Raw genomic sequence first — 10209 nt, 5'->3', positions numbered from 1 at the left:
AATTTCAACAATTTGTAACTGTCTTCGGGCCGACTAATCTGAGAGAGAGAGTAGTTTATCTCCTGAAAACTAATGTCGTATCCAGATGTCGACACCGTACCGTTGTCATCGCGGATATCGCCACCAGATGTCAACACTGTACATCTATCATCGCGGATTGCCTGAAATTATTCGCATATTTTTCTTGCACATGGTTAGAGGTTAAAAAAGTTCGCTCGAGAGTTTTATTCAAAAAGTTTTTTTAGTATCCTTCATTCGCTGAAAACAAATATAGGCAAGTAAAATGCTTCATGAGATGTAACTACATTTCTTAAATATTCATATTATTCTTTCTTTTTTTAGATCAAAAGATAGACACATTTTTCTCAAACGCATCAAATAAGCGGCCATATTTTCGGTGCAAGAGTAGTGTCGTTTTCGGCTTGTGCCGTCTATCATATATAAAAGTGTGAGGATATTATTTATAATTCATAAATGCGTTATGTAATAATTTTTATTTTTCTAGTCTGAAAGGGAGGAGTATATCTGGAGTACGATATTTTTCGTTTGAAACAAGAAGGTGAGAAAAAAAAACAAGTTATAAATTTCCATCACACTAAACAAATTCAAATTTCATTTTAGTGAGAGACGCTGTGGTATTCTGTGGTTCCTTGTGAAAGACTGTTTTCAAAGGCTGGCCAGATAGTGACAGAGAAGAGGAGTAGGTTATCATCGGAGCACATTTCGCAGATTTTATTTCTTAACCATAATCAGGGATGGTAAAAAATCACATTCAACGATCAATGAATAAGTATATCCCTCTAGTCGGATATTTTTAAATCACCCCCAGCAGGCGATGCTCTTTTATTCTTCATATGTACACAGAGAGAAAACTTGGAACGGTGAGCTACCAAGATCTCAAAAAAGCAATATGAAAGCGGAATCCCCACTGCTTGCACTCTCGAAGCATTACTTCTACTACTCAAGTTTTATCGTGAGTGCAAGCCACAAATGGTTAATCCCATTCCATAGAGCAGATGATGAGTTCTTGATCGGAAAGTGTAACAAGAGACGATCAACTGAAATCTTACGACACTCGTCGAGGGATTTTTAATTCTCTATTGCATTGTCCGAAGTGAGTGGCTGACTCAGTCTCGTGTCGATTTTATTTTGCTGTCGTCTCCCGCCCGATGAACAGCAGACGGGTAATGGATGCAATTGATTAATTTTATTACCAGCAGATTTGGGCGAATCTCATCCCGCCCAAAATCGTTTTTTAAATACCAATAATTCTGAACATTCACAGTTCTCTCCAAATAATTTTTCCAATAGTAATCCAATTAGTGACTTCACGAAACACCTTTCGGATTCGATTGAATTTCAGACCCTTTTTTATTTTGTAGATAAAACGGATCACATATTTGATTAATTCAATTCTGTGTGGTTACGTTCTTCGTTGCGAATAAATGTAATGAATTAGTATGGACGTATTTTTTTCATATATCGTGGACTTCCGACATATCTGGCAGTAGATTTATCGAACGACTAATGTTTTTTTATATCCCTTCAAACTTGTTGCATCTCTCAAGTGTACATAGTTAATAAATAAAACTAATTTTATTTTGACGAGAGTGAGGCTCTTCGTTTATTGAACACTAAAAAGGGACTGGTCATTATATCTATGCTAGAGTCTTACAAAGCCTGGCTCTAGCATTATCTAATTTTTACACATTATCTCGTCTCGTTCTTATCGCATCTCTTTCGTTATCTCCTTCTGGTAACATGTGGCAGGGGTCTGGTTTTTATAACGGGTCGTTATTCCAGGATGCGTGCTGACGGAATGGTACAGTACCGATTGCTGAAATGTGTATTAACTACATATTGCTTTGACCGCAGATTTGGCATGGTTAAATCTGTTTAATTTCAGGTATTCAGTCTTCATTTCGTCGAATGAATACTGTTGGAACAATAGGTATCGCAGCAAATGATTATCAACATCCTACCTTATCATCAAACGGTATGCGAAGAATTTCAGTGAACTGACGGCATTGGAATATATGCTTTGTGAGGACCACACAATTATTATCAGAGCTGATAAATTTGAGGTCATGAACATCAATTCAATGTGCCCAAGATAAATTTATCCTTTGAAGGTCATTAGCCTTTCTAAAGATGATCAGATGGAATATATTCCAATGTCGTCTGGAATAACCTGTCCAACACCTTATGATCGTAATATTGTTTTTGCTATTATTCTGATGTTTCATAACACGGAACTCTATTGATTATTCGCCGAAAATGAATAAAAAATATCCTTGAGGTTTTAGTAGCAGTGCAATATGGTGAGCCAGTCTCAGGATAAGAAAACATTTAAAAATAAAGCTTTTTTTTTGAATGAATCAATAGTAAAACAAAACGTCAAAAAATTTCTCAGCTTTGTGATAGCAGAGAATCATTATCCATTTGAGTTGTATGAGTATTCCCCCCACAAACTGTGGATAGTCTATCTGCATACAAATTATGTAGAGTTCCACAATCCAAAAAATTTATGAGCAAATATTTACGTGCTTACACAAAAAAACACATGTTGACATATTTGCGCTAATTTATGTTTTTTGATTAATTCAAGGTAATCAAGGTCTTTTATAGCCACTCGGGCCCGAAAAAAGAGGTCTGTATTTAGGCTGGCGGAAAAATATATCTCGCAAGACCACGTGTTCGATGTCGTAATAGCCTTGGCCAATAACGCATTTACATTAACTCATAAAATTAGTGATTTGAGGGGGATTATTGTTTGTAGTCTCTTGTAGATTAATTAAAACACCATCTGAGAAATCCTCTGTGAAACATGAAACATTAGAGTTATGATGGCATTTTTTTATTTTACCCAGTTTCATCGAAGTAAACGCGGTCGGAAAGAAAATTGAACGCCCGGATGAGAGAGCGAGAATCGTAAAGCGTACGTCATAGAGATACTCATTCCCATGGATCAAATTCTTGTTAGGAGTTGTAAACAAAACGAGGACGGAGAGTAACTTAATTATTCGAACTAGTTTCAGTCTAGCAATGCTTTGGTCAACTCAGAGTTACCAAGTGAAAATCATTTGGTTATGATGGGTGAGGATTAATAGTTAGTCGCAGTTTGCACAGATTGCGATCTGTGCAATTTGCGATTAATCGTAAATCACATCATGCTCCCTTGTTTTCCATCCTTGACCATAATATGTAAACAGAAATGAATAGAGAGAATGAATAAAATAAATGTTTATCTCACTATAAACATTTAATTCTTTTTGTACTAATATAGCAGAAAAATCAGATAATTTATCATGAATTTGAATATCAACAATCCGTCATTATGTTAATTATTTCTCTGCAAACCCCCATGCTGCTTATTGTTTTGAAGTTTAAACGACTTTTGTTTTTTCTAGCAGTCATAATATTTGAAAGGCACCGTATGTCACTTCCCAAAGAACTACCTTTATAGCTATATTTTACTGCGATTTTAAAATAAAATTATAGGTGAAAAGACATATATAAAATAATATATTATAGTAGGTTTTGGATTCAATTAAATTGTAATTTTAAATAACAACATCGACGATGCACGTTTCTTCTGATCCATTCTTATTACGAACATTCATAAATCACTTTATAAAAACGGCCAGAACATGAGAAAAAAAAATGAAATTAACATTATAATATAAAACTTCAACAGATTCAAAATCTTGCTTCAATTGTAAATTATAAATGATTGGGACTTACAGGGTGTTATCCTGCATGTAATGGTATTGCCAAATATTTCCGATATGCCAGGTCCTGAAGTTTTCTAGTAATTTGTGATGGCTTCACGCAAAATTTGTAGTGTGCCGCTTCTAGTAGCAACTCTCAGCTTTCATTTTGGCATTTGTAAATTTATGTTTTTTCTATATTAGAATGTATGGGAGTTTGCATACTATAACTAAAGCAAAGATACGTTCCTGACGCAATTGTGCAAACAACCGAAAAATTTACTGAGCTGAAGAGCTGTTCCAAACGATCAGCTCACTTGTATGAGCTGAACGGCTCTGAGTCGCTCACCATGATGAGCTGATTTGCCCATCTCTGCTATTTACACAATTTAATGACGGTACACGTTGAGTAATGTAATAGGAAAACATATATCCTGACTTCCAACCCTCACCAAGAAACCATCGACAAGGGAACACGTTTCGCTTTGCTACCGCCGGAATTCATGTGTCTGTATTCGCCTTTGCTAGAAACTCCAGCTGACATGGTAATATCATATTTATCAGATGCCAAGGCTCAAACTTTTCCTCCGCGCGTACGGATTCAATATTGTTGTTAGCACCACTCCCGGCCAGGCACATCGGAAAAGCTTGCAGAATCCCGCGTCACGTGCGCTTAATAACTTTGCCGTAGATGCCGGCAAACCGGATGATAGTGGAGATCCGTTGTCGTATACAACGCCGAATCACCTGGTTGGCGGCGGGCGATGACGTGGACGTGGTACAATCTAGTTAATCCGGAATGAAGCCCTCGCTTATTTGCGCGCTGGCCGTGCTGCTGCTGCTGCCGTTACGGGTAATATACGGGATCAGCATTGCTGCGGTTGCAACCGTCAATGAGTGCTCCCTCCAGCTTTAAGTTGTGTCGTTTCGGATCCCGGAGAGAGGGCTTCGGTGTCCATCAAGTGGAATCGACAGTAGCCGCTGCTGTTGGTGCATTATTGTTCTAGTAGGTTTGGGTTTCACCAGGAGGGATGGAATGCGAAATTTGGATGTTTGTGCAAACTTGGGAAGGTCTACAGCGGTGGGTTTTCATATGATGTGGTTCGTAATTCGTCAGTAATAAACTGTTTCGAGCCGTCCATCGTATGACTATTAATATTATCGATCATCATTTCTCAAACATGTTTCGATGTGATAACTAACTGCTACTTGTTTAATTATTTTCTAGCTTTCAGTACACCAAACCGTTTAACTTAATTTTTTTTTCTAGTTTTTAGTAAATTATCTGTATCATCATTATATTTCTTTACATTAAAACCATTAAAAAATATTTTTTATTTAAATTTTAATTTCTTACCTAATGTACTGTATTCTATTAGTCAAATCATTCTATTTGATATCGATATTGAGGGATTGCAAAAAATACATAGTCGACCATTTAGTGGCGGCGAACTTTTTGAATTTTTGTTGTCTATTATGTTTTGTGTTCTCCAAGTCAAGTCATTCGCCAATTTTTAGCGACGGCCAAAATTGAACTTTTCAAGAGCATGGAATACGTAGTTTTATATTGACAGTAGAATTAAAGGTGTCTTCCAAATTTCAGATCAATCAGTCAACAGGAACGGGGTCAATTTTCTATTAATGTGGTACAACCATACAAACATTCAAACATAGCCAACAGCAAAGCGGGTGAAATATGGGCGGCAGGGATGCGTCGCATAGGCACGGTATGTATAAAAGGGAAGACAACGCATTGCAAGCGAAATACATTGGATGTAATAAGAGGATCACATTCACCCTGTACACATCACCCCTCTTCCGAAAAAACAAAACCGAAACTCAGGGATAAATAGTTCATTATGTTGTCGATTACATGATCAAATATGTATGCCATGTCATTCCGTTCTTCCGTCAGGGTAGAATCGTTATTCCCTTTTTGCACAAGTCTGACTTTCAACAACGACTGTCTCGCCTAATTTAGAACGACATTTAAAACGACGACGAGCTCCCTGCCCTGCGCCTTCTCGAGCCTTTGCGTTCAATTCCTCCCGTTAGTTTATTCATTTACAGACACTGTGATTATGATTTTTTTTCACCGGTTTATGCAGTTCTCTGGTGATTGTGCAAAAATTAAAAACTTCGTCTATTTCTCCGCATTTTTCGTCATACTGGTTAACCAAACTCGTTCTCCCAAAATATTTCCAAAATCCATTACGTTTTTCGCTTGGTGATCCTGATCCACCATCGTATATGATTACCGCATCTATCAAACGCAGTCGTTTGAATCCGCTATCATTCATTCTAACCATCGCGGTTCGCTAATAAAAACGCAGTCGTCTCGATCCACTAAAAACACTCAAAGCGCGGTCGTCTCAATCCGCTACAAATTTTCAAAGCACGATCATCACGATTCGTTACAAACTCTGCGGTCGTCTCGATCCGCTCAAATAGTGAAAGCACGGTCGTCTCGATCCGTTATAAACTCTGCGGTCGTCTCGATCCGCTATAAATACTGCGGTCGTCACGATCCGCTTTTAATAACACCAAGCGCGGTCGTCGCGATCCGCCTTTAATAGCACTAAGCGCGGTCGTCACGATCCGCTTTTAATTTTACCTAGCGCGGTCGTCGCGATCCGCTTTGAATAACACCTAGCGCGGTCGTCACGATCCGCTTTTAATTATACCTAGCGTCACGATCCGCTTTTAATAATACCAAGCGCGGTCATCGCGATCCGCTTTTAATTGAATCTAGCGCGGTCGTCACGATCCGCTTTTTATAACACCAGACGCGGTCGTCACGATCCGCTTTTAATTTTACCTAGGGCGGTCGTCGCGATCCGCTTTGAATAACACCTAGCGCGGTCGTCACGATCCGCTTTTAATTATACCTAGCGTCACGATCCGCTTTTAATAATACCAAGCGCGGTCATCGCGATCCGCTTTTAATTGAATCTAGCGCGGTCGTCACGATCCGCTTTTTATAACACCAGACGCGGTCGTCTCGATCCGCTTCCAATAATACCAAGCGCGGTCGTCACGATCCGCTTTTAATTATACCTAGCGCGGTCGTCTCGATCCGATTTTAATACTACCAAGCGCGGTCGTCGCGATCCGCTTTTAATAGAATCTCGCGATTTGTGAGCAAGTTTAGCTTTTCATGAAAAATATTTTAGCTATTTGTGAAATGATAGTTTCTAGAAAAAAATTTAGTTTGAAATTTTTTTTACTGTAAAACATTAGAAGGACCCAAGACACTACCGCATTGTCGATGTAGAACTACAAAATTAATGCAAGCGAAATTTAAGAACAAATGTTTTAGTACACATTATTGGTAGCACTGACAAGGGCCAATGAATGCATGCTTGCACTGAGGGACGCGAACGATTTGCAATGTATTAAAAACCCAATTGTTAAATAACCTCTAAGCATTAACATTTACTGTTGATTGCTCGCTGTTTGGAGCAACACTGAAACACTGAAAACACACACCTATGTTTGTTTACGGATGTAAGTATAACTTTTCTTTAGGGATGGACATGATAACACTTTAGTAGAAAATGTTTGCGAACCTAAAATATGTCGATGGTTTGTTTGGTTTTGTAAAAATAGTTGGAGATGGTTGATTGATGATTACTGCCCTGCCCTAGCGAAAAGTCGCAATTTGTTTCCTTGTGTTGATGTACGCATTGCAGTTGGCACTCAATAAAAGGCGATCATATATTTTTTTCCGCCAGCACCATTGTTACAAATTTGTCAACCACTTCTATCTAACTGTGGAAACACATAAAACAACAACAATACATGCGTGTGATGCAGACATATAGAAGCACTCTCCCTCTGGTTGCATGAAAATCGACGCATTGTCTCCACCGAATAAAATTGCACCACTGTATAAACATTTCGTCTCGCTGATATATTAGTATTGATGCTTGATATTGACAGCACGGATGATAAGCACATAAAAGCATAGAACAAATATATGAAAATGAAATAGCTTCCAATCTTCAATAATTGAGGCCATTTGCATATGAGGGAATAGTGATCTATTTTTAGTGATTTTTCAGTGCGATTAGTATGCATTAGTATGCAAACCCCTCGCAACAAAAATAGTTATTAACATTAAAACTATTTTATGGAAACGTGACCTGTTTGCTAATTGGGCACTCTACTGAAAGCCGTAATCCTACGTCAAAAACTTGGTTTCGATTTTGCCCCAGTCTTGCACATTGATTAATTTTCGAAAAAAACCGAAAAAACACCTTTTTTATTTGGTCCTCGGGGTACATACAGGGTTGTTATTCTGTAAAATTTTCTGGAAAAATCTGTCTGTATCTGACATCTGTATTTTTAGCAAAAAAAAAATCTGTACCAAAAACTAACGGAAAAAATGAAAAGAAAGGTCTATTTTCTTTCTCCCTCTGGTTTCATGCCACCATTGTTTCAATCGACGCATTGTTTTTATAAAAAATAAAATTTCACCACTGTATAAACATTGCGTCTCGCTAATATATTAGTATTGATGCTCGATATTGACAGCACGGATAGGTAAGCACATAAAAGCATAGAACAAATATATGGTCATATACCAGTTGCATATGAGGGAATAGTTTATCGCTTTTTAGTGATTTTTCACTTTTTTTTTTACATTTTTTTTTTCTCGTTTTCGAAGTATCGGACAATTTTTTAGTCCGCCTTTTATAATAAAATTTCGGAAGGTTCAGATCTTTTGGCATAATACATTTAATTTTCAGAAATAAATATTTTTTAGTTTTTCGAGATACATGTTTTTTTTCAATTATTAGGTCCTATATTTCGCCTCAAACTACCGAGGCGCTTCTATTGGTTGAATTTAATTATAGGAACACATAGATGGTTTGAGATGATACATAGATCCTCATAATTAAAACAAAAAAAAATGTCTTAGTGAAAATAAGTAACAATAAATAGGAAATGGAATAAATGTGCAAGGTTTGAGTAAAACCGGTTCATTTTCATGGGATATCTGAAAGAAGATTTTCGGAAAAAAGATGTTTGGCATTAATGTCGAGAATGATGATTCTCATACTGTTTATTTTTGGAGGGATATCCATCCATTATTCGACAGTACTAAATTTTATTTCACAATTTAATACATAAATCCTTTCCGGTGATTTCCTTGAGTCAGCTGCTCATAAGTGAAAAATTACAATATTAGTCGTCATTAGTCGTCACAAACCATCTATTTTATTTTTTCAAACATTCTATTCATAACTCGCAATCATACAAAAACGTCTTGTTGAGTTGGCCCTTCGAAAATCATTCAAAATCATTCCATGGATAATTTTGCGTGCATCGTCTCGATAATCGGCAACGAGTAACTTCTATTGCGCTTACAAATTTATAAAAAAAACCTAAAACCTCATGCCAATGATACTTGATTAACACGAAATTTGACATTCAAAAAAGTGTAAACATGAAGTTTTTTAAAAAAAAAACGAAGAGATATAACTCCTAATATTTATGTTCGATTTTTTTAAAACAAGTCCATATCATGAATTCAAAAACTCATTAAATCATACATTAAGATGACGATCTTTCAATGAATGATGTGTTAATAATTTTGAACGTTATATTTGCAAAACAAAATATTCGTCTGGAAAAAGTATTGTAAATACAAACCATGCGAACCATGATTTGAATTCGATCTCGAACATGAATTCCATCCTTCTTGTTCTGTATGAATTCTGTCGAAAATGAGATAAATTCTTCTTCTGTGCCGCACCGAATCTGGTATCCAGTTGCTTTGTACCAAGTTAAAAGTTGCACTTTCTTCTCTGGTTCTGGTGCTCCAGTTTTGGTGCAAAAGAAGCATGAGTTCTGCGAGACGTTCTACAAAAATGTTGAAGCAAATGTCACGAACTAAACCCCTGTCGGTTTGAAACTAGCTTCATAGCACACACAAACCCGTCCCGTCCGAAGCTCCGAGCGAAAGGTCACAATGTTCGAATGATTCAATATTTCAAGTGGAAAATCTAATTTCATCCGAGTGAATAATGGAACGAAACAAAAGTTTGCTCTAGCTAAATTGGACTTAATCTCATTATAAAGAGCGGAGACTACCGGGATCGAGTCAATAGCTTAGAGAGAGGTGTGTCTAGTTCGGGAAGGGTCATCGCATCAGAATTTTCATCTTTTCCTCCACACACACACACACACACACACACACACATACACACACACACACACACACATACACACACACACACACACACATAGAACACACGTTGTGACTGACGCTTCATTTCCCCCACAGGCCACAGTGGAGCTCAAAGTGTTGGCTGTTCGCCTGATATTTGCGCTTGGTTTCTTTCTTTTTGCAAGTATTTCGTCCGACACTTCAAATGAACGACTTCGTTTCTCTTTCAGCTGCTAGCGACGATTAAATTATAAGAGCATACAACGACGGTTCCGCTCCCAGGAGGGTGTTTCCGGTTTCTTTCGACATTAAACGAAGTATCTT

At 37.4% G+C, this 10209-nt stretch overlaps 1 long non-coding RNA gene across 4 annotated transcripts in view; it reads left to right on the top strand.

Moving 5' to 3' along the window:
• Positions 1-339: 339 nt before the first annotated feature.
• The window catches only part of LOC129780104 (uncharacterized), a 44406-nt gene continuing 34536 nt past the window's right edge, over positions 340-10209 (top strand). For all 4 annotated transcript variants that reach the window (XR_008743833.1, XR_008743831.1, XR_008743832.1 and 1 more), the window contains exons 1-3: positions 340-448; positions 506-559; positions 622-700. This is a non-coding gene — a long non-coding RNA (uncharacterized LOC129780104). The remainder of the gene's footprint in view (positions 449-505; positions 560-621; positions 701-10209) is intronic.

This window comes from Toxorhynchites rutilus, chromosome 3, assembly GCF_029784135.1.
Source record: "Toxorhynchites rutilus septentrionalis strain SRP chromosome 3, ASM2978413v1, whole genome shotgun sequence".
Classification (NCBI taxonomy): Eukaryota; Metazoa; Arthropoda; class Insecta; order Diptera; family Culicidae; genus Toxorhynchites; species Toxorhynchites rutilus.
This window is presented reverse-complemented; position numbering and strand designations above follow the sequence as displayed.